Source organism: Molothrus aeneus, chromosome 15, assembly GCF_037042795.1.
Source record: "Molothrus aeneus isolate 106 chromosome 15, BPBGC_Maene_1.0, whole genome shotgun sequence".
NCBI lineage: Eukaryota > Metazoa > Chordata > Aves > Passeriformes > Icteridae > Molothrus > Molothrus aeneus.
In genome coordinates, this window is record NC_089660.1 from 9527115 (window position 1) to 9553512 (window position 26398).

A 26398-nucleotide genomic window follows, 5' to 3' on the forward strand; every position below is an offset into this window, starting at 1 on the left:
ACTGCTTACACAACCACATGGTGAAACAAAAGAAGGGATTAGAACCTGTGGGAGAGAAGCTGGAGAATTTGCTCCCAATTCATAAAGAAAAGTCTCCACACATCTGATGGAGGAGGACTCTAGGATTAAAGTACTGAGAAGGCTGAATAAAGGATTTTCTTCTTTTTTTTTTAGTGATAGGGAGGTAACAAAATACTTGTTATCAGCCTGAGCTGGACAGTCAGACACAGTGCTTCTCTCATTGAGGGAGTTAATGCACCAGAAGGGCAGTGTGCCCTCCAGTCACCATCTCTCAACTGTCCATTTTTCTTAGGTAAGCTCTTTTAGACTTTATCTGTTTCCACACTTTGCTTAATCCCAAATTCCAGGTTCAAACTGTCTGGACAGGGAAGGCTGGGCTAGAACCAGTTCAGCTCACTGGAGGGTGATACAAGGGAGAAGGGCTTCACTCCACATTTTGTGGCCAGACATTTGGACTGTTGGCAATGTCTAAGGAGAGGAGTCCCAACCAAACTGTCACTTTTGCAGAGGAGCTACTTGATCTATCTGTCCATGACAAAATTTGTAATTCAGCAGTTAGCTGTGGTAACCATCTCACTCTTGCCCACACACTGAGCCTGTTTTGAAACCTTTGTGTTTTGCCCTTGTAACATTTATTCCATTCTTTCCTTTTCTTCCTCTGTTGTCATCTCCAAAATTCTGTTCAGGCCATATCTTTTGCCATCTTCCTTATCATAAACCCAATTTATTTGGCCTTTCTCATATGTGTTTCTTCCTGCCTGGTTTAACCAATGTCAGCTCCCAGTGGTGACATTGCCATTGGCCCTTATGGAAGCACCCTCACTGCAGAATGCTGTTTTCACACTTTCATCTTCACAGGACTTGTTTCTCATGAACCCCACAGAGAAATTAAAATTAAATTGAACCCTTAAAAATCACCATCTCCAAATTCACATACCTACAAAGATTCAGCAAAACCCTCCACACTCTCTCCCAACAACCACCACCAGGCTCCCACCCTGCCATGTTGTTGGAACCCAAAGCCAATATGGGGACTGACCCAAAAAACTTTTTGTTTTTTCTTTACCCTCCCCTTTACCCAATTCCATCGTGACAGCAGAACAAATCTGCTTCCTTCATTGGGCCAACTACCTTGTAAAAAACTTCCAGCTCCAAGGACTTTCAGAGAAAGATGGAAACACCCTGTAGAGGTGCCAGCCACAAGCTGAGACCTCTCCAGTAAGCTGGCCAGCCACCACAGAGGGTGCACGCCAGGAGTGCCCCAAGTGCTCAGCAAGTCCCCCCTTGGCCCCATCAGAAATGGATGAACAGTGTCAGGATGCAGCAGCTTTGTGCTTGTCAAAGCCCATCTGGTTTTGCCTTCCCTGAGCAGCCTGCCATGCTGCAGCTCCTACTTTTTGGGGGGTTGGCTCAGACAGTGTCTGCAGCCCACAACACCTCTGCAGACACCCCATGGCTGCCCATGACTGCAGCTGGTGGCAGCCAGCTTTCCCACAAGTGAAGCTTTCCCACAAGTGAAGCTTTCCCACAAGTGAAGCTGCAGTCCTGCCATACACAGAGATGCTGTGCACTTAAAAGCTGAGCACTTAATTACCTTCAAGCTCCTGACTCACCAAACAGCAAAACACACAGCAGGTTTTCTCCCAAAGATTGGAAGGCTCTAAAGGTAAAGAGGAGCATTACAAGGGGGTTTAACCAGTAATTGATCTCTTCAGACCAATCAATCAATCTTCTTGTGGAGCAAGGATTTAAAAGCCATTAAAGATGGGATCAGGGGTCCAGAGCTGGATACCCTGTCAGGAGGAGGCTCTTGCCAGCAAGAGCAGGAGCATCACAGCTCTGGTCACTCCCCGCTTCCAGGGCGAAGGCGGCCCCAGCACTGCAGAGATGATTCTCTGCCTGTCCAAGATTATCCTATCCAAAGCAATCATCTGTTAAACAACTGGAGAGAGGCCAGCCCACACACTGCAGATCCAAACCTGAATGCTCCCACAACCTGAAGAAGGAGCTCAGGATCAGGAAATGTTTTGAAAAAAAGACATATCACATGAGAAGTGAGAAGAACACTGAACTGCTCTCCAAAGGCAGTGGCCAAGCTACTGTTTATTCAAGAGATGCATCCAAGCTTTAGGAAAACTGCTATTTACATGTGAGGCAGACCCTCCTCCCAAGGAGCAGCCAAGGGTGGCTCATGGAGCTGAGCACAATGTGGCACCTGGGCATTGTGCTCCCATCCCTCCACTGCCAGGGTGGATCAATGTGTGCCAGCCTGTCTGGGTACCACAAGATCAGGAAAGCTTTCCTGCTCCATCACCAGTCCCAAAAGGAGCTCAGCACAGCTTCACCCCATCCTGAGCCCTCCACCCATTTGTGCAGGAATTTGGGCCAAAGGCTCCCAGAAAGGACCTCAGTCCTTTCTTGCAGATTGACCCTGGAAATATCCCTCAACACACCCATCTATGAGGAACCTTTTGGGTGGTTGTTTGGCTATTTAAAGGAAAAATTCTGTGTTATGAAAAACAGACAGTTTTCCCCATTTATTAAATGCTCATAATTTGTTTTAATGGTTTCTCTAAACAAGTAGACTTTTTTCTCAGCTCTTTGAGCTTTTAAATGACACAATTGTTATGTTAAAAGGGAAAAGGGTGATGATTTACATTTGGTGCAGGGTGGGGGTGGCCAGCAGGCAGAGGGACAGCTGCAAACCATCGGACGTGGCTGGCCTCCACGCAGATATTTTGTTTGCACCATTGCAGCAGCCTGGGTCTGTTGGTGCCCTCAACACCAGCCACGGCCTTGGTCACCAGCACACAGATGGTGGCTGCTCCTCTGTGTCCAGCAGGGGCACATCCTGGCATCCACAGTGCTGCAGCCATCCTTTCCTCTGCATGAAGCCCATGGAAGTTGGGAAGTGTCCCTTGAAACATGCATGAGCTTCTCTGGACTGTAACCAAGCCAGCATCCTTGGTTAATGCCAGCCTCTACTTGCAGTGGGGAGAACCAATGTGAAAACCAGACACTCTTTATATTTTCAACTTAGAGTTAATATCAGAAAGCAGTTGGCATGTTGGCTCCCTGCATAGGAAGTATGGCCAACAGAGATTGTATGGAAATCAATGAATTATACAAAATAGCATTAACTGTACTCATGATGAACGTTGAAAATACTGCTACATCAGCCACAAGTGGCAAACCAGATCAACAAGCTGCACTTGCTTTTCCTTTACATAAAAAATTCATCTCTTCACAAGAAGGCTCCCAGCCACTGGTGGCAGCTGGAGGAATCTCTTCACTCACCCATTTCCCTCAACCTCTCCTCCTTGTGTATCTGCAGATCCCTCACCTCTCTGCTGCAAAAACTAGAAGAGGAGATAAAATGATTTTGTGTGTGCAAAGCCAGAAATTGTTTTTTCAGAAAACTTCTTTGAGTAGCAAACACCTGACTCAGGATTTTCAAAAGCTGTAGAGCGGGTTAGGTTATCTGATCACCCACAGGTATTTGGGTGGCTTCTGCTGTGATTATTTCCTTCATATGTACATAATCTTCAGGAAGTATGAAGCTATACAGCCAGGGGATGAATTCCAAAGATTATACATGAAAGAAACAGCATGTCACTCTCATTTACAGAACAGAAAACAGGAGCTTCTTCATGTCCCAAACTTTATAAAAATTAATGCCAGCTTGAAGGTCCAGCTGGTAAAGCAAAAGATACATGGACCCACTTGAGAGCTGATCACCCTGCTCCTTGTTTTCTTTTTTTCTTCTTTTGCCTCTGGTTGTTGTTTTTCAAAACTCTAAAATGTTTGTACAAACTTCCATCTTGGAAGCCCAGCAGAATAAACAAGAATATACACGAGGCGCAAGAAAAGCCAGCAGACGGGAAAGATATTTCTTTTTTTTCAGTTTATGGGCGTAACCATTGTAGTTGTTGAAAATATGTGCAAAAATAGCTATAAACCACACACAGGAGTAATTAAAATTTTCCACCTATCCATACCAACAACTCAGGTTACTCATTCAAAATAGTCCCTAAAAGAATTTACAGTGAATCCTGATAAAATACTTAGGAAGCCAATAGGCCTAGATTCAGAGAGGTGAGCATTTTTCACAGGCAAAGGTGTCCTTCCAAAGCTATGAGGGATTGGAGCAAACTGGTGAGGTATCCAAAAAATCTGCTCTGAACTCACTATCTGCCTTGGAATACAAGGGACAAGGTGCTCACTCAGAGAAGAGCACTCAGATGCTAAAAGGTAGATCCTGCATGAAAATGAAGTCCCAGAGCTGCCTGGGGGTTGCCACAAGCTTGAGAGAGTAAGGGCTGGCTGAACAACAAGAATTCCGTTCGGAAAAATAAAAAAAGAAGAGCCAAAACCCAAGCTTCAGTAATGAGTTCTGTTCCAAATTGACTCAAAACTAAAATCTTTCTCTGAACAACGCTGAGGAAAGTCTGATGTGCTGGGGGAAACTCTGTCTCATGCAGAGGATGTTCAGCTCACAGCTACAACAGCGGGAATGCTCCTAGCAGGCCACACAGAGCAAGTGTATGAACAAGGAGGTTTGGCAGACAAGTGTAGCCCCTATCAGGGTGTTTAGCTTTCTGGCCTTTGTATGCTCTAGAAGAGATGCTACTTTATCCCAAGAGACCTTTCTCAGTGCAAGCTGCATTTTAAAAAAATACATTCTTAAAAAAAAAAACCAAACCCAAACAAATAAAAAAAAAAAAAGAAAACTTCCTGATTCAACTCAGTGCTATGCTTCAAATTTTAAAACATCCATATAAAACCACACTCCCAACCAGCTGGAGAGGCTTTACAGACCATATACAGAAATGCAACCTCTGTAAGCTCCTTCCACAGACAGACCTCTGGCCACAAAGGGATCTGCTGAGCCTCCATAGCCTTTTTCTGCCCACCAATATCCTTGAATGTACCTGCAGGAGTCATTTCCCTGGCTTCTCTTGTCCTTCAGTTTTGGGAGGAGCTGCCTGGGTGGCTGGAGTGCAGCAGTACACCCTGGGGAAACCACAGGCCTGCACCATGGGGACCTCTGTGCTCAACCTCATTCTCTGGGGCAGTGGCCAGACCTTCCTATGAAAAAGAAATAAGATGTTTTTGCCAAGAGAGTTTCCAGCCTGCAATCCAAACAGGTCTTCTTGTGTCCTCAGGCACTCAGAACTATGGAAGCATCCTATTTGTACACGTGGTACATGAGGACATGGTTTCGAGGGGGACTTGGCAGCTTTAGATTTACATTTGGACTCAATGATCTTAATCATTTCCAAACTAAATGACTCTCTGATTTCCAGCATGTAACTCAGGAGCACTAACTGTGCAGAAGACCACATGCCTATGAATTTTACCCACTTTCAACACAACTGAACACCAGCAGACTTCTGATCTTACACCTTCCTATCCACACAACATGGAGAGAGCACTCATATGGCTGAGAGACACAAGCAAAACCAGTAATTACCTCCCTCGCTAGCATCTCTTTGGACAGTGCAAATGCCATTAGCCCAAACCAAAATATTGTGGATAATCTTGGCTCTCCTGAAGTCAGTGGAAATGTTACCCTTAGTTTCAACAGGGCCAGGTTTATACCCATCTTCTACACAATCAAGTTGCTTCATACCCAGTCTTCCACCCACTCACAGAATCCAGATGGTCCTGAATGAAAGAAAATTCCCCTCTTCTCCTGGCATCCCAATGTCTGGAATATTTATAGCAGGCCGGCTGCAGTGCACACAGAGTGAGAAATAGAGCCACTGATGCTCTGAGTGCACCGTTCTTCAGCTAAATTAAATCAAATTTATAGTAGTCCTATTTGGAGAAAAACTGTGATACACCAGCTTTCAGCAGCCTATAAACAAACCAAAGCAAAGATGCTCAGCACTCCTCAGAAGAGAAAGAGTCCATTGCAACACTACAGGCACCTATCAGTAATTAAACTAGAATCAAAGCTAATCCCTGGATTTCTAGCCTCACGTGGCTATTAGGGTAGACATTAAAGTTTAATAGAGCAGACTGTATGTGATACAGCTGGACTGACAGGTCAAATATTAGCATTTCAATTTATGAGTTGTGATTACATCCAGTTCTGAATTTCCTGTAAATTATGAGATGGCAAAAGAGATAACAGCAGTGCAATGGGAAAGCCAAGATCACTGTGTAGACAAGAAAATGGTATTTTAGTCAGCAGCCAATGTAGAGACATACAGCTTACTCAAATAATCATGTTAAATCAAGTGTATTTTGCAAGACAGTGGTTTATAGAATTGTATTCACAGAATATCCATTTGTTGCAGAAACAAGATATATATTACTGCAAGAGAACCAGCTTTGGATTTGGGATGCTGCTAGTCCCAGGTCTGTGCTGTCTCACACAGCCTTAGTGCATGTTATTTTAGCATGCAGGTTCCCAAGGACTGTCAGGAATTGTGTCCTGATCACATGGGCTTTCATGGGCCATGAGTGAAACTCCCCAAGATCACCTGAAAACCTGAAACTTCAATCAGGCACCCATGAAAATGGGAAAAATATTTCCATGTTTCCTCTAAGCACTGCATGGCTTGATGCTATGACTGATTCTCATTATTTCTGAATTGAGAACATTTCCCTTCTAAAGCAAACAACTGTGCATAATAATAAACTAGTAATTGCACATACAAATAAAGGTTAATCAATACTGCAGACCTTGGGGTTGAGGATTGTTCCTTCCTCTGTGTTTGGACAATGCCTGGCACAAGGGGATTCTAGACCTAATTGTGGCCTTGGGGCACAATAGCAAGGGCAGTAAAACCAGCCATGTTTTCTTGCAGCAGTCATCCCATTCCGAGCCCCATATTTCTTTCCAACATTTTAGTAAGAAAAAGAAAAGGCAAGGATCTAAATTTATTCCCTGCTAAGAAAATGTTGTGTGACTTTTGGCTGGTTTGTGCCTCTCAGAGAAACTCAGTTCTGGTCACAGACATACACAAAAAAAAAAAAAAACCAACAGTGGAATATTCAGGTTGAAAGCCCAAATTAATCTGTGGTGAAATTGCAGAGTCTTCCTGAGCTTTCTGCTCAAACCTGCCAGATGGGATGCAAACACTTTTTGCCTGGCATCGCTCAGTTCTTGAACTGGATTTCAAAAATGGCATTGAGCTGGTCATGCCATTATTGGTCTTTGTGGTGATTGACACATTTCTGGTGCTTGTGAGATTATTCCCTTCTAATGCTGGCCACAGGTCGGCTCAGTCAGCAGGCAGGGAAAAGGGAGAGGCTCCTTCTAGGAGAAATGAGCTTCCTCATCATTCCCTCTCTCCAAAACAGGGTTAGTTTTTTGACGTGCAAAAAAAAATTGGGACCAAAACCCTGCATGAGCAAAAATCATTGTTCATGCAAAATTATGAGAACAACTTTTACAGTCCATCTGAAAAAAAGAGAAATATTTACAGCATTTGCAGATGCCAGAGCCTAAAAAGCAGGAATCATAAATTGACTTTCTAGCAAGGAGGTCCACAGGCTGCTGCAGCTGACCTCCAGCTTCTTTTAGGTCAAGCACATCTATGTTCATTCCACACTTCTGACAACCACTCCTTTTGCAAAGCTGACTCAGTATTTATTGGGATAACCTGGGTGAGACAGACAAATCTATCATTTTTGGACCAATTTGTCGGCTCTGTGATCAAAGATGTTTAGATGTCATTAAGACTCTGGAACATTATTATTTTTGAGACAAGATAAATGTCACAGATACCAAGTTGCTGGATGATTTAATGGTTAACTTCAATTTCTTTTTCGTCTCCACCCATTCCACAAGATTTTTGGATTGTCTCCAAGCTGAGTTCATTCCAAAATGTTCCCTCATTTTAGTTCTGTCCTTTTGCAGAGGACTGCACATCCCAAACCTAACAGAGGATTTGGCAAAAAATCACTCTCCTTGTTTAACATACTTACAGAAACTATAGGCTAGATCTGACTACATACAGCTTGTTTATGCAAACATATTTTATAGAGGAACTTAAAAACATTAATGTCTTTTCTCTTTGTCAGTCCCATTCCAGTGCTTTTTTGGATATATTTCATGATGGTTTTTAAACAATAATGTGAATTATCTGGCTTTCTGTCTTTTCCACAGGAAAAAAAAGGAAAATATTTATATTTGCTGTAATGTGTTCTCATCAAAGTCAGTAACTGAGAGTTACTCATTACCTGACAAATTAATTGTCTGGAAAGTAATCCTGATCTCCATCTTTTCCCCTTACACTGCATCAGAATGAAGGGGCTTCTCTCATCCCATCAGGAATCAGCAGGTTTGAGATGATACCACACAGTATTTTGCAAAAGAAAAAAAAATCACACTATATAAAGCTATTTTTGCTTTGGAGCTTTTATTGGCCTGTAAAATATTTTTACATTTATTACGCTTTTAATGAGAACTCCTAGAACCAAGACTGGTGTAAATAATGAAAACAACACCAGTAAATGTCCCCATAAACCTCGCACCAAGCCTTTGATGCTGATTTGCAGGCCTGGCGTCCCTTCCCTCCTCCCACCACCTTCTGCAGCAGGGCAATGGCCCGACTCAAAATGCAAGATATCCAGCAGGAACGGCATCCTGGTCCAGCAGGAAAGGCATCCTGCAGGGCTGTGCTCCCTGCCAGGGCTGCCCAGTGTGGGAGAGAAGGAGAGCCCAGGCAGAGCAGGGAGCAGCTCTGCCCTCTCTGCAGCCCCCAGTCTCACCAGCTGCAGCACCACTCCATCCCAGTCAGCTCCACAGGCATGGACTGCTGATCCCTGTAGTGTTGGACAGAGGGATCTCCTTCCCCTAGGGAGCTGTGTGTCACTTGATGGATCATTTAATTAAGACCCTTAGACGAGTCAGAAAATCTTGGAAGCCCCTTTACAATTCCCAGATGCTTGGCAGCAGCCCTTGCAAATGCCAGCACTTCTGGCTTAGATAACACCACCCAATGCCCAGGGTAATGCAGGGAACTGGTCCCTGATTCTCTCTCTCTCAGACACTCTGATGTCTTCATGTAGGTGGGACCTGGAGACAGCACAAAAAAACAGTTCAAAGCCATTTTGGCAGCAAAATTCAAGCTCACAGCTAGTGCACACACAAAATGCAAGCGGTGATTGTCCTGCACCACCTTCCCTCTCAGGCTACAGGTGCTTCTCCAAACACCTGTAAATTAAATGAGTCCCATCACACTCCAAGATCACGATGCACAGCACAGAAAGAGAGCACAGCCACGTTGTGGATTGAGCCCAGAAAGCACCTTGAATTACCAGGACACAGGGCTGGACCTTGAAGTTCTGTGCTTAAACCCTCAAACCATAATATCTCCTTTATTCCCTCCTGCAAGCCTGACCACAGCATGGCTGTATTTTGGGTTAAATCCAACAGCAAAAAGCACAAAGCCTGCTGATGGAGCACAGATCAGCACTCCGTGGCAGCACATGATGCACAGCGTGTTGCTGCAGCCCGGCAGCAGCGTGGGCTGCGGTGCTGCACTGAGATATTGGTGATTTGTTTCCTGTCTCAGGCACTTCCCAGCTGGGTTTGACACTGCACTGTGGACCTTCCCTTTGGCACCTCCATTTCAACATACATGGATTAATTCTGACACAAGGACTGATGGTTTCAAAAACAAAAACATCACAACTCGGGGGGCTGTGTCCCCTTTTCCCACCATGGCACATCCTTCCTGAGGCCATGAAGGAAGGCAAGACTGCTGCAGCTTATTTCTCCAACCCTGACTCCCATGCTGTTTCTGTTCATAGATGGTTAGAAATGGCTGGCTACAGCAACTGGGACTCAAATTCCAGTTCCTACCAGAACTATCATTTCTGTGTGCTATCAGTTACAAATAGCACATTGGTTTTTCCTTTGCTATTTAATCCTTTCAATTCCAGGGCCAGATCCCGTAAAAATTCCTTCCAGTATCTGCATCACAGAAATACAGTCAGACCTTAACAAATCACTTTGTGCAGGGCTTACCAGCCCTGCCTGCTGCAAAGGGTTGTGCTCCTTTCAGGTTGGGTCAGTAGATCTTTTTTCTCCCCAATTTTCCTATGACATTTCAATTGGAGTTTTCCCTTCTCAGTTCCCATCCCAAAATTCTTTCTGCCAGTACAATGCTCTTTCAACTTTAATCGATGCAGCTCACTGATGTCAGCTGGATTTCACTAGGAAATTGAGATAAAAGAGCTTTGGGTTAGACCAAATTCATATTTTGGTTTTTCTTTGGGATTCTCCTAGGCAGAAACAATACCTTCAACAGATACATTTCTTAGCTGGAGCTAATGACTATTCATTCATGAACTTTGCAAAATGTTGTGTAATAAGGGAAATAGTAAAAAGTTATGGTAAGGCACCATGATAAGTCATATTATGTACAAAAAAACAAACACACACAAGAGTTTCAAGTGCACAGCCATTGAACATGGTGTTCCACAGCCACTGTGAAATGAAGGAAAAGGAGAAAAACCATTGGTGTCCATGAAGATGACTCAGGACATAAGAAGAGCAACATGGCATTGTGACATTCCCCACATGCAAACTGAAGAGGTCACTGAGCCCTCAGGAGCCCTTACAAAACATCTCATTGATACTTCTCATCATACAGACACCCCACCTGATGCTCCCACCTTCACAACAGGAGGAAAAAAACCTCTTTACACCAAGTTAAAACCCCTTGCATTTGCTTTTTCTTGTAGCACAAAAATGCCCTTCAGTATCGTTTTCCCAGACTAGGATGAAAGCGGCATTCCCGCAAACCAAGACATGAGGCATTGAAAATGCAAAGGGGTTTCACGTTGCCTGGCCCAAACCCAGCCAGCGTGGGCCAGAGGCAAGCAGAGAGAGCCTTTCCTTCCCCAGATGTGTCCAATAAGGGGCAACCCAAAACTCAGCCCTGGTGGGATCCAACTTCACCCTTAAGCAGTGGCAGAATTAACCATTGTGCTCGGCTTCTCCAATGGGAATGCCGCTGCTCTTGCCACATAAATCAAACCCGGCTGAGAGATCAAAACCTTCAGCAGAACCAGATGGCTGCACATGGGGCACACAATGCACGTGCTCCCCGTGCAGGCAGCCCTTGTGCAGCTCCTGCAGCAGGGGAGATGCAAGAAAAATTCTTTATTCCTGCAGCCTCCCCGAGTCTGGGCTGTCTGTAGGAGCAGGAAGGCTGCCACAGGGAAAAAATTGCATGTGCCAGTCAACAAGGTAAAAGAATGCAGGGCAAACATGGAAACCACAAATATCTGTGCAAACAGCCTAGAAATATCCTTTCCTCACATGTTTCCAGCAGGAAGAATCCTCTAGGAGGGCATTGGCACTGTGTCCCACAGCACTCTTCCCATGGCACTTTTGAAAAGTCTCTGGTTAATCCTCCAAGTCATGTGAGACTGGGTAAAAGCTCGTATCTTCAAGGACGTTCATATTTCTAATTCCCTGGCTTGGTCCCTATGTCACACAGCCTGGAAATCTGCCCCACACACGTCTAAGAAAAGAAAAGTGGCATTGTGGAATGTGGAAAACTAATTCGTATAAAAGCAATAAATGAGACAGGTAAACTAAGCATACAAACCAGCAGGTGACTTCTAGATGGCAAATTTAATGTATGACATTTCCTCAACCTGACAAGGGCCAGTGGCACCCAGGAAGGCACAGTCAGCTGGAGAGATCCTGTCTGTGCCACTGCCTGGTGCTGTGCCACCCCTGCCCCCTCACAGCGTGTGTGGGGTTGGTCTTCACCAGGGGTCACTCACCCTGAAAAAAGCACCTTTGAGAGAATGACACCAAGACACATAGAGCTGCTCCTCCCTTCCCTGGATGTCTCTTTCTCTTGATTCCACAGGAAGGAACAAGCAAGGGCTTGCTCTGACACGGTGATGGATGGCTCCAGGCAGAGGGATGAGTGACACCCTCCCAGGACACAGCTCGTGGCTGCCAAGCTCCACTGCTAAAGAGCTGCACTGCACAGTGGGGACCACTCACAGGCAGTTTCATTTCAGCAGTGTGGAAAAGCACTTTCTGGGAAATGCAAGATGTGTGGAGAGCTTCAGCTGTGCTCAGATCAGGCACCAGCAGGGACAGGGGTACACAACACAGCATGATCTTGTCAAGGGAGGTGACAAGCAGGCTCACATAACCCATGAGAGATGGGTTGTAGCAGCTCACAATCCTTTGTGATAGCTATAAAGCACCATCAGTCTAGTTCACTGTGTGCCAAACACTGTGCAGCCTTTTTTAAAATAAATGTAAACATGATCTTTAAGGAACAGGCAAGTATTCACAGAGAGCATGGGGATGGCATTGATTTACTAACAGTTGAAATTTCAATTCAGATTGATTTCCATTAAACATGCCAAAGGATATGGGGGTTTTATGGTTTTTTCCTGAAAATAAGATTTCCATGTCATGCGAGATCTAAGAATTCACCAAGAAAAAGGAATAATTATGCTCTCCAGTTATTTACTTCACATTTCATTTCAAAGCTCTTTAACCTGTTCTACACAGGAACAGCTTCAAACTTGATTTATTTTTTACCACTTTCTTCAGAAGGCTGTTTTAGCAAAGCAAAGAACCCATAAGAAATGAGGGATCTTTTCTAACTCTTGAATGACATTAAAAAGAAAACTGAATAAATTGACCTATACCCTTTCCTCACACCACATGTGAAAAAAGAACTTGTACAGGAGCCCCTAGAATCCAACCCACACCTGTCTGCTAGAAGAGCATCTCATTTACCCACTTTCTGTATTTCAACCACAGCAAAACAAAACCAGAATTTCCACGCAAAGCACTCTGCAGTGGTGGAGAGCTGATGCCTGCTCAGGAGAATAAAAAGTAAATTAATAAATAAAGCTTTTTTTTGTTTGTTTTATGCACATCCTGAATCTGCCATTTCCAGATATCTTTGGGCTTGGTGAGTCATTCTTACATTGCAATGCCAAGGGTGACAAGCTGAAAAGCTTAGGGCAGGGTTTGGAGAGATGAAAACCAGTAGCAGTTTCACCAAATGCAGCTGGGTACCAAGACTGAGGAATAATTTTTTGCCAAAGGAATGCTGCCTCATCTGCAAGATGCTTCCTGCCCTCACCAGCAAGCCAGGAAATGGCACCTGGAGTGGGGCAGCAGCACCACCCTCCCTTGCCTCCCTGCAGAGCTGCACAGGAGGGAGCCTGGTCCTTGGGGCCATCACAGTCTGTTTCTGGGTGCTAGTGGTTTTTTTCTGTCTGGGAAAGAGCAGATTTGTTCTTGTTCTTGATTCTGGAGCAAGGTCTACATGCAGTTTCCCACCCACCACCAGAGCCTAAGCCTTGAACATGGAACACCCATGGTTCAACAGCTCTGGAAAACATTCATTTAGAGGGAGAAGAAGGTTGTTTCTGGAATAGAAATCCATTCCTACATCTTACCTCATTATTCAAAAAGATTTGTGCTTAATTCAGCTCTGCCAGCACTTCCCCAAAGCCACATGATCTCCAGCTCCCACCCCTCAGTGCAGCTACTGCAGGCTGAAAACCCAAGCCCTGCCCCAGCAGCTTTTTTTCTCAGCTGCTTTGCAAACATTTGCCATCCATCATTCATTACACTTACAACAACCCTGCGTGCTCTTTTCTTAAACCACTGCCAAAGTCATCTGCAGGGGAACCCCAGGCAGGCAGGTACAGGAACACAGAGCTTCCTGCTTGTCTAGAATGCTACTGTACTTTCCACTCTGAATTCCCATCCATTGCACCTTGTCCTCAATTTTCAGGACCAGTCTTTGGCTCTGAGACCTGTTGAATACCCATATGGTACAAATATACTTTGTGGAAAACCATAACACATACACCATCACTTCAGAAGGACACAGTCAAGTTTATGGTAAGATCCCATTACAGCATTAAACACAGATAGCTCCTGTACAGCAGGAAAGGAAGAGAAAAGGGGTAGAAACCAAGGCATTTAATCGAAAATGCACTATCTGATTGAAAAAATCTGTGTCTTGAGCAGCTCTTTGGGCCCAGGTTAAGTTAATGAAAAGAAGGTTCCCTGAGTACACGTGTGACTCTTTAGGCGACAGTAATCAAGCTGAGGTGCATTTCCTGGGGATTGGGAGCCAGCTGAGAGGAGCTGCCCTGCCTCGGGTCATTAAGCACAGCCAGGCAGTTACCACTGCACCACTGCCATTACTGCCAATTCCCCTCAGCAGGAAAAGGAGCCCTGTCTAGCTCAAAGGGGGAGAACCTGTGGATTTGGCCCTTTCTGCACCATTTTTGGAGTTCATGGGATGTCAGGAACCTGTGTGCAAACCTGGGTGACAGAGCAAACCAGCCCATTGATGCTTCTTGCAGTGTGTGGTGACAACACAGTTTGCAAAGCTGGGGTTCTCACCAAAATAAGCAGTTTGCCACACTGAGGAATCCATAAACATCCTTTTATTTCCTGGTAGCCACTGGAAAAGGGTGTTTGCTACACTGTCCTACAGGCAGAATGATGTGGTTTGTTCACCCCTGAGTTTGTTCCTTTAAAGAAGTGCTGTAAGATCCTTCAGAAATGGTCTAGGAGAGGCAGCAACTGCTAATTTAACTGTGCTTTTTTAGTAAATACCAGAGTAAATAGACATAAATGTACGGGGTTTAAATAGCAACAGCCCCAAGGCATAAGTAAATTATCTTTATCCTCTTTTAACTAAATGGTTTCTGAGGGGTCGGGAGGGTTTTGCACATAAATATGTATCTTCACAAATATTCAGCAGAACCCTTTGAATTTATGTCCTGCTTATGCAAAGAGAAAAAGGAGTCTTCCAATTCCCAGCACCTTCAGAGACAAAAGGAGGGGCAAGCACAAGGTTGCACAGTAGGAAAGCTGCACTTGGCACAGAAAATCAATTGCTCTCTGGTGCCAGTGTGGGTCCCAGTGAGACCAGGGACCTGCCAGGGACCTGCCAGGGACACAGCATAGCGGGATGGCTCCTCACCATGCTGTGTGAACCGTGCCCAACCTGCAGATGGTATCAGCACTTGTACTCCTCGTCTATCAGTGTGAAATCTAACATGATTCACAGCCCAAACATCACTCTTCAGGCTATAATTAAGCAGAAGTCTTGTTGCTGGTTTGCAATCTGATTTTAGGAAGGGGAGTGATGAGATTGTGGTTGGAGTCTCCAAGTGGCTTTGATGGGAGCGCATCCGCATCACACAATCGCATCCCAAAACTGCAGGAACAGCTTCTTAAACCTCCAATGCCATTTACACTGAGCCTTATTCATCTTTCACCGTGTTCATTTTTATCTTTAGAAAGTAAAATGATGCTTCACAAACAAAATTATAATGACTAGTACTTAAGCAACCCATTTGATCCTGCAACCTCCCCAAGCGTTTTCCTTACTCCCACCACTCCCAGCCCAGACTCCTGAGGCATGAAGTGGTGCAGCACCTACTGCTCTGCAGAGGGGTGCTGGTGCCACCCTGTGATCCAGCCCCAGCTTGGGCATCTCTAATAGAAATATCTCTGCACATCTGCTGGTTTTCGCCAGCTCTTCAAAGTGTGTCTCTGCATTTCAAGTCTAAAAGTCTTCACAAACATGAAGGGCACATGGAGATTTTAAAATGTGGGTGTAAGAAGAAAGGAAGAGAGGTGAAAGGGATCTTTGTCCTGGCCAGCCCCTGGCTCCAGAGCACTGTGTGTTTACCAGCCCTGTTGGATGCAGTCTCTAGCCCTGTCTGAGTGCAACCCAGTGGCCCCTCAAAACTCCTGGTGTGAATTATCTGTCCTTCAGGAAAGCCTGCTGATAAATCAGTCACTGGAACCCATTTTCTTTCTGGTGCTCAGTAATTGTTACAGTCTCTCCCTGTGCCCGTGATGGCTGGGTTTCTCATTAGCATCTCAGTGAGCTGAAAGATGTGTAAACAGGTGTAGCTACAGAATTTCCTACTGGGTACACATCTGAGGAGACTCCAAAGCATAAATTACTCTTTCTAAAGTCAGTTTTAAATCATGCTCACTAACAGTCATCTCCTGCCCTTGATCCTTGCTCCTAGGATGGCAATAGGAGTTTCACATATGGTTTGAGTGAAGCAGGAGCCCTTCAATGGCTCCACATCCACCTGTTTCAGATTGTGTCATAGGTATGTGCTTAAGCATTTCATTAACATTTCCCTTTTTTAATGTTAACCCAAGCCATGCTAACTCTACACATGCATCTGGAAGTTTGCAGCAGAAATGCAACTTGCACCCAAACCCGACGCATTCCAGAGGCAGCAGAGTGTGAAGCCAGTGGGTGAGCAAGGCAGCTCTGAAATATTCCTCCTGAGAACAGGATGTTTTCTCCTATTTAAATGAAATGAAAACTTGGTGGATGCACAATGTGCAGTGTTTAAAAATCCATCCCTAAATGTACAGATCTGGAGTATCATCATTCCCCTGGGAAACACACACTGTGCTCAAGGATCTCAGCTGCATTCCAAGGCCATATCCACATTACTGCTTTTTTCTCATCAAAGCAGAACTGCACCCCACCTCCTTTATTTTGTGAGCTGGGAGGGTCCTTGCTATTTCATAATTGCTTTAGGAAAACCAATAGAGTACCTGTGATGGAAAGAGCCACCCATTGCTGAGCCTTTGTTCCATGAGCAATGTTACCCAGCAGCACAGCTCCAAAGCCTGGCTGGGAGCTGAACAGGTTTTAGCATGCTTTTTCATCTCATTTTTTCTGTCTCCTTTCAGTTGGAAGCTCAACTGTCAAGATTAAACCATCCACCTGTGTGGCATACCCCAGCATGGCTGAACTTGATAGATCTGCACAGTTGGATTCTGCAGCAAAGATCACAGATCTGAGACATACACATTGAGAATAGTCTACTAATCTTTCCCCCCTCCACTCCTCCCCCCACAAAAGAGAAAACCCAAACCCAAACATGTGTTCTTCCTCGTGGTGCTTTCTTTTTAAGGTATCTCCTGTCAACAATGTCATGATGGGAATTCTCAGGGAATTCTCAAAGGGAAAGCTTTGAAAAACTACATTGCTGTTGGTTTCTCATGTCTTACACTCAGCATATTGCAGCAATTGAGGACAGAAACGTGTAAAAAATTATTTGCAATGGGGGAAAGAAAGAACAAAGTCAGCTATGCAAGACGCAGGTGGGTAGGGTGTTCCAAGTCTGAAACCTCCAAGCACAGTTTGGAAATAATAAGAACTCTGCAGAAAAAGGAACAGAAATGCAGGAATGGTGCAGGGTGAAGTGGGCTTGAACACCAGGTTGTGCTGCAGGGAAGCCCAGAGGTGAAGGAGGTGAAGGAGGTGAAGGAGGTGAAGGAGGGGAAGGAGGTAAAGGAGGGGAAGGAGATAAAGGAGGGGAAGGAGGGGAAGGAGGGGAAGGAGGGGAAGGAGGTGAAGGAGGGGGAGGTCTCTGCACAGATGATTTGGTGAGTATGAATTTTAGAGTAAGACATCCACCTGTACACTGCTGCTCTCCCTCATGGGAAAACATGACAGAAATGACACAAACTGCTCAAGGACCTTAAACCCCCCCTGAGAGGAACCTTGACATTCAGCCTTCTCAGGTCTGGGCTTGGAGTAACTCGTATTTCTCAGCATTTCCTCCACAAGGTGTTTTCTCCCTGTTGTTCTCAGGGCCACACCACCTGCTCTTGAGTTTTAGTTGTAAAACCTGGTGCATTCAAGTCCACCTTCAAACCTGTGTTATAATGCTCCATGGCATCGAGTTCTGTATCCGATCTCCTTTCCATTCCTCAAACCAAGCTGCTGCCCCTTTGTCTTTATTCTTACCTCATCTGTTGAACAAATGTCACAGCCACAGTTATTAGAAATATTTGAACCTGACAGCTGCAAATACTCAGAGGCAACTCTACGTGCAGACAACTATAATTAGTTGGAGCATTTAATTTTGTTTCTAAATCACTGGGATCCAGTATTGGAATCTCTGCAGACACAGACAATCAATACAGACAGTGTGACTTAGCGAGCTTTACGGTCATTTATTTTCCATGTATGAAAGGATAACTAATACACCCTGCCTACAATGACATATATTGTATTGCACAAGAAGGGATTTTGCTCCCCTAAAACTCAGACCTGGATACATCCACTCATACCAACTTTAGCAGTGATACCACACTGAGTGCAGCAGTCAAAAATTACCCCTGGGAGAGCAGAAACTACAGGCTTGGGCTGAAAAAAATTAGTGCATAATAATTACTTAGTGATTGCTGCAGGGTGCACTAAAATCATCAGCTGGAATCTCTAATGTTGCCTAAAGTAGGTATCTCTCATCACTCCTGTCTTACGGAGAGTCAAGGCACACAAGTACCCCTTTTGCTGAAGGCAAAGAGATGAAGTTTGAGGCTACAAGCCCCACCCTCACATCTCATTATTCAAAGCCCTTCAGAGTTCCTTGGTATTGACAGTAAATAAAAATTTCTGATTTGTTGCACTTCCTGCAGTTTGATTTCTCTGACTGGATGCAATCTTCTCCAGAGCTTCAGACCACTACCCCACCACCCCACCACCTTGTCCATGCAGAATAAACCCAGGGAATTTATTACCTTCCCTTCTCCTACAGACAAAGAAGCAGCAGACATGCTCAGAGCAGAACCTCTCCAAATAGCCCATCTTCAAATAATTCCAGTCAAATATAGGAGTAGATCCCAGTTTCCTCTCCCAGTTCAAGACATTCTTCTCTTTGCTGTTTTCTAAAGAATCCTTTCAGAACTGGGATATCCCAGGTAAATATCTAGTCATCTCTGTTTCTGCATTCATGACTGATGTAGCTGTGTGGGTTGTATAAAGTTGCTTTGGGTTTCTAATTGTGATATTAATTCATTTATTTGAAGAGAATGCAGTTGAAGTAATAAAATGAAGAAGACAAAGAAGCAGCAGCCTATAAAATCATTATACCCTAGTAGTTTTATTGATAAGGATTAGGAGAAATAGCAGGAAGACAGAGAAGGAATAATATTTAGTTCAGATAATAAAATTATATGAGCTGCCATATTCATAATGTTAAACAAGACCTGAGGGAAGCTTAACTTGAAAGATTACACAGGTGGATTCTTTTCCTTTGGAGAACATGAAAGATTATTGTAAATGTCTTTTTACGCAGCTGCCTCTTCAAACACAGTCACAAGAAATTAGCCAAAGGCCCATTTTTCACCACATGGTCTGACACACACACAGTGTGGGGATGGAGCCCTTACTGCTGCCTCTGCTCAGAGCAGGGCTCAGGGATGCTATTCTGGCACATCAAAAGTTTAGGGAGGGGTTGTGTTGTTCCAGCTCCTTGCCCTGTCCTGCATCCCCTGGCTCAGGCACCACAGTTTGGCTCAGAGGGCACCACAGGCATCCCCAGCTGTGGGGATCATGTACTGATGGTCAGGATCAGGGGATAAATGTGTAATGATACATTAAGATAAATCATGTAACCACTGCTTTTGGAACAGGCCCTTGGGTTCTGCAGGCAACCAGGTAATACCTGCAGGCAGGAGTTTTTCCTTTCCCAAAAAAGGAGCAGCTATTGAAAAGGCACAAATAAGAAGAGGGAGAAAACAAGACTCCATGCCCCCCCAAAGATGCTGCTGTAGCTGGCTACCAGAGAGTTTAATTCATTTAAACAATCTGATCCTGGTTGAAATTAGCAGTTTACCCCAGAGACTTGCTGCTCAGTAACCCCCTTGTTTGGGACCATATTCTGTTAAAATGCTCCAGCCCAGCTCTCTTCAGGTGTTCTGGTCCTTGGTTTAAAAGTTGTTCAGGGATACACCAAGCCTGGCAATCAAGCAAGTTTCACTTAATCTGAGAGATGATGCTTAAAATTTAAAAAATAAGGTGGAGAAAAATAGCAATATTTTTGTCCTAGGAGCAGGAGGCATTCCCAAATAGTCCTTGCTCCAGGCTTGGGAATTTGTTTTGATTTTTACCTTGATGTTCACTCACTTTAAGCACCAAGATCCAAAGCCTATATGAGAGCAATAACCATTCCAAGACATTTACAAATGACCCTCTTAACTGTTTATGAGACATTATCTGAGGTAAAGCAGAGTAGGAGAAATAAACTTGAAGTAGGAAGAGCTGGCTCGCCTCCCAGATGGAGCATGATAAAGCACCAGTGTCAGTGTTTCTTCTCAGTTTTATGGCAGCCTTTAACTGCTTGGTGTTTAGGATTTTTTATCAGAAAACGGAAAGAAGAAGGAATGGATCCAAAGCAAAGAGGTTTTCACAAACAATATTCTCCAAATGACTTTATTGAGCAGATACTGTGTTATCTGGCTATCAAGATAACACCATTTATTTTTTTACTTGCCACAACAGCCTGCTGCTCAGATTCCCAGTCCTGGGATGTACAAGGAATTCCTGAGCACAGCAATAAATTTTCAAAGGGATCTGGATGACCCCACTGCTTCTTTCCTATTAGAAAATATCCTGAACAAAGTTAATCTCTGGTCAGATTTAACTCATTAAATTGATTTCTATTCTCTTTCTTAAACAGTGTGCTAGTTTTCAGTTCCCATATTTAGAAAAGCTCTCTGGATTTTGTTCATCTCCCACAAAAGTTTAATGAATGGCTCTTCATGAAACCATGGGAATGGAATACATTTTTTGCACAGAAAGCTCTCCTGGTAGTTGAAATTGCATGAAAACTGCCTCACTTCTATTTTTTCTTAGCCCAATGTAGAAATAAACTTAAATCACAATTTTTACTGCCCCTTCAAAACATTTTCAGCACTACTTTGAGGAAAGAAGAAAGGGTAAACTTCAGTTCAGTTGTTCCAGTTTGTTTATATTTTGAAATGTAAGATACAAATCAGAGCACCCATGCTGGGTTTGGAGGAAAGGTAAATAGAAATTGAGGGCTCTCAAGAGGGATTTCTGCTTTTAACCACCTGCTTTAGGCAGCTCTTCAGCAAGGAAGAGCCTAAAATGTGTGACAGGGCTCCAAACAAAAATATTATATCAATGAACCAGTGGCATTCAGTTCTGAAAGCACACACTAGTTTGCTACTAAAAGAAAAGACCTCACATTTACAAAGATGGTGGCTGGATCTTGACTCCTTTCTATTGCTTACTCCTTGGTTATGAATGAGTAAAGGCATCCATTTACACCATCCTCCACAGAACAGGCAACCAGTCAGGTCTAGGGGAAAGAAAAAGTAAGTATTTACTCCTTACTAAGTAATAGAACACCCTGTAAAGAAAATATGGCCATTGTATTGGATATATTGGATTAAAAGCTTCCCAGTTTTATGAAAACTTTGTTGAAATGGTTGTCAATTTCACAGAATGAACAGAGTTTTGAAAAAAATGTCTAAATCCATTTAAATAATATTTTTCCTCATGCTCCTGCAAAGAACTTGGAAATGTGTAAAAAAATTGATGAAAGAAATCGAGCAAAACGGGGAAAAGTTAAAATACTTCAGAAATAGAAAACAAAAGGTGATACTTTACACAAACAGAAAGTTTAGCTTTTCCAGGATACCAGTGCTCACAACACCTCTATCATGTGCCATGGAATGCCAGCAGGACTAAGGGATGGGCACTGGGAGGAGCAGAGCTGAGGGAGGTACTGGGAAGATCTCTCATCTTCTCAGGCTGCAGCTGAAATCAGCTCATGAGGACAGAGCCAAAGAGCTGAGGAAACTCCGCGTCTCGGCACCCATGGAGCCAGTTTTTGTTTGGATTCAATATCACAGGCTTCTGCCAAGTCCAATGAAAATTTATCATCAGCTCTATGAAAACTGGTGTTCTTATCCCTAATTGATTGATTTGGTTTAGCTCCCTCAGACCCAGCTACTGTTCAGAGGCAAAAGAGGAAATTATTTCTCTTTGAGAATTTACCTGAAGATAAGAGCACTTCCTGGGCTGCTTAAACACACAACGAGCTGGAGAATGAAGGACCCAACCATTGCCAGATCATTAACTCTCCCAGCGCTCTGCTGTGTGACACAGTCCCTTGGCTGATGCTGGTCTTTCCCTGGGGTAAGCTACACCCCTGAGAGCAGGGCTGCACCCTCCAGCCAGGTACCAAATTCTAGAAATCCTGGATGAATATGTAATATCCCCTGATTCCACTGGTATTAAATTTCCAGGCAAAAAAAAAAAGAACACGTATCCAGGGAAACCATGCAATAGCCTGAACTTCAAGTTTTCAGTTCCAGGGATTTCAGAAGGCCCTGAATCAAAATTTCCACTAGCACCATTTAAAAATGTACCCTCCCCAGCCAGCAGGAACCCAAGTGAAGAGGTAAGAATTACTTGAGTCCACAGCAAGGCAAAAAAAATTCATAGCTTGGTCCTGAGGTATCAGAATGGTTTTGGGGATCAAAGAGAGAAAAGTGATGTCACCCCAGCAGAGGTGGGACTTCCCTGTAGAGAGGTGACCTGCAGCATTTCTCATTTCCCTGCAGGATTTCTCATTTCCCCCCAAGCCCAACCTCACCACCACAGCACACATTTTAACTCACTCCAGTTTCTCTCACATTGAACCAGACGTGGTCTAAGCCTTATTACAGCACTACTCAGGTTTATACTTGCAGCATGTTTGACCATGCTTTTCTTTTTTGCTTTCACCTTCTAGTTGCATTTTTCTCCAGATGAGAATAAGGTTCATGGAAATGCTCATGCAAGCCAACCTCTTCAAGCTGAAATGACTAGAAATGTTCATTTATTAAACTTTATTGCACCTTTTAGGTGCAAGGGAATAAGCTGCTCTTCTAAGTCCAGCCATCCAGTAAGAGGTTTAAGAACCAAATTTCTCTAAAAATTTCAATCGCAATCTGTTGCTCTCATTATTTACTGGTAGAATAAAACATAGCATCCAAGTGTGAGGCAGGCAATAAATCCTTATACTTAGCACAATTCCATTCCAAGCAAACCCCAAGATCTGCACTACTTGTGAGTGCACCCTAATGGCTGCAAATATTATTTTAAGTATGTTAGCATGTCTCCACTGGGAAAAAAAATGAAGAACCTTGTTTGAGATCTGTTCTATTCTGAGCAGGCTGATGCCTCTATAAAATCTGTCACACTGCCCAGAGCCCATTGCTTGGGCACCAAAAGCACAGTGGCTCTGTTAATGCGGCCCTGAGCCCAGGATAACTCATTTGGAGCAGCAACACACTGTCTGTTTTGCTGCCTTTGGCTTGCTGTTAGCTTGGGTAGGTCTGGTTTGGGGGTATCTGCGCCACAAACCTCTGCCCAGATCAGATGTCTTTCCCAGACTAGACATCTTTCCCAACACAGAAAAGTTAACCTCAGCAAAAGAAAAAATATTGGAAAATCTATTTCATAACATGGTGCAACTTTCCAATTTTTCATTCATATCATCCAACACAAGGATTTTTGGACATGGAAGTGTTATTTCCCATTTGCCTCTTAGAGGAAAAGGAAAGGAAAGCCCATGATGTTCAATGTGCTGTGTGTAACGGATTAATGTTAAGAAGAGCAACTTGTAAAATAAAAATGGGGTCTTAAAAATAAAATAGCTTGACAAGGAAATATTTGAGCTGTCTAAAGCAGATTTATTTATACTTTTTGGCAAAGATCATGTGAGTAATAACCTCAGTTTTAATTGGGGTTATTACTCACATGAGCCTGGAACTATATAATATTATCCAATAATATAGAGAATCTGACACCAATACATGTCCCAGCACACATTATATTTGCATTTGCCAGACATGGAATCCCATAAATTGTTGTCTGATAAAGGTCTGCAGTTCAGTGGACAAGACTTTAAACAATTTGCAGGGGATTATGGATTTCGACATACAACATTCAGTCACGGTTATTTGTAATCAGATGGTCCAGTGGGAAAGGGAATTAAGCCTCCCAAGCAGAGCCTGGCCTGAGGCTCTGTTGAACTTGAGAACAGCCCCTTCCAAACCTGGGCCATCCTCCACAAGAGCCTGACAGCCTCAGCTATTCAAACCTCCCAAGGAAGGTGAAGCTGATCTAGATGTCTGTGAAGATGAGGCACAAATCATCTCACAGCATCAAAGATCCAAAACTTGGGATGTGCAGTTTGCTGTATGCATGATGCTATTCAGGGACAAAGGAGATGGAGATTTTATGGCAGCTGCTCAGGTTTCCCATAAAATTCAAAGCTCACACAGGGAGACTCAGGAGGCAGCAAGGAGTAATTGCAACTTATTTCCCAGGGAAACAGGGACCTGAACTAGAAAAGGATACAACAAAACCAATGAAGGAGCAAAAAGAAGCAATAGGGATGGAAATACTCCTTGGGGCATAAGCCCAAATACCCAGAACTCCTGAAAGATTAAGTAAGCTCTGACACAATAGTCACCATCGCCACTCTCCCTGCAGCACACATAGTGGAAAATTTTCTGGCTTGTTATGAAAAGGGAGGGCTGGGTAATCCAGCACTGGTACCTAATGCTGCTGAGTGGGAGCTGATCCCAGTCAAGGTGCCCCAGGCAATGCCACCTCTCTGCAGGAGAGATGCTCAACCTCCCTGGGGCACCTTTTATCCAGGTCATGTCCAAAACTCTGAGGAAAAATGTCATGGAACTCTTCATTTTTTCTCATGCTTCATTTGGTTTAACCTAGGCTGGGTCTTGTGGACCAAGTGGCTCCACCAGGGGGGTGGTCATGGGGGAATAGTGACAAACCTCGCCCTGGAGAAGCACAAACCCTTGGCAGCCATGCCTACTACTGAAGCGAAATGTCATGAAATCACAGTTCCAGGCAGAAAGACCAGCTCTGGGGCTAAAGTTTTGAGTTCAGTTGTACTGAACCTCTACTAACAGTCATAATTGGGGATTGCAGATCATTGCCAGGAACATGTGCAAAGAACCCAGTAAAATCCACATGTGTCAAGGTTTGGAATCATGTCATCATGGAACATTTCAGGAAGGAATGCATTTAATGGTATGAAATAGTAGAAAAGGAATATAAGCAGGTGTTGCTATCAGACAGGTCTTTGCACACATTGACAGCAATAAGCAAAATACAGATGAAAAGATGGACCTGGATGTGGAGGTGCACTTGGAAACAAGGACTCTAATGACTGCCTTAGACAATCTTTGCCTTGGTCTTGCACTGTCTTGGAGCTCTAGTAAAGAACAGCAAAATATAGCTTCGAATATCTTGGATGTCAACTGAACACCAAGGTTATGTTCAATTCTTTCTAAAATTTCCACAGGATCATTCTTTTCCCCCTCTTTCTATGGAGAGTACTGAAAACCACTTAAAAGAGTGTGTGCAATAAGGCCAAAGCTTTCCAAGAGAACTGAGTGCTGGCAAAACAATCCAGGCTGAGAGCAGTGGGAATTGCTCTGGTCCATTTAGTAAGAGTAGAAGAGCACCACATCAGTTGTACAAACAGCCCTGCATCCCCCTGCCAGGAATCTCTGCTGGCCAAGGAAGGAAAAGAAAGAGAGGCTCAAAAGAAGCCATCCACATGCTTATACTCCATGCTTTGGCAAGATCTGGTTCAAGATACTTTAATCATTTTCATGAATTAGAAAACTTAGTACTCACAGGCTGATCTTCCTTTTCTTCTTGGGGACTTGTTTCCTTGAAAACAAAGGGACCCATTGTCTTCAGAGGGACTCTGTGAGCTTCCATAGAGCACAGAGCTCTGCAAATGAGGAATTCCACTGAAGTCCACAGGTTAAAAGTCCAAAAGAGATTGCAAGTCAATGAAAATTAATAAAGCTCAGCTAGTATGTGTCTTCATTTTCATCAGTCTTCTGATTTAAGCAAAGTCAAAGTTCAGGTTTCTGTTCCTCAGGGTAAACTCAAAACACCAGGAGTTACACCAAGTAGCCTTGAATTCACATGGAAGGGGAGCTCCAGTTTTGCATTGCATGATGGCAAGAGCAAAGCAAGTGTTAAACAAAAGACAGTCCCTTTTTCCAATGGCAAAGGCATCTCACTCAATTTCTGCTGTGCAGATTACAATGGATACACATTTGAATCCTCTGATATGAGAACTGGTCCTGTTCACTAGGACAGCTCAGATTTGGGTCATGGCAGGGGGTCAAATAAAACAATAAGAAATTAAAGTATATCCTGAGAAATAAAAACTGTATCCTTTTATCATTTGATAACAAAATTAATCTAGTATAAGAGATGCCTGAAACTACTCTTGACAGCTACCAACACCTACAACAGCTACCACAGAGCATTTTGAAATGGGATACAGTGACATCAATTTTACTGATGGGCTCCTGAGGCAAACAAAAAGGCAAGAAGTGACAGTCCACACACTCATCCTGGAGAGCAACTGAATCTGGAGGCTTTGCAGGTGTAAAACCACCACAGAAGATTGACACATCCTCCTCAACTTACCAGAGCTCCATGGAAGCTTTCTGGAGAAAAACTGACACCTGTGTAATTTCTACAGCATCTGTGCTGGG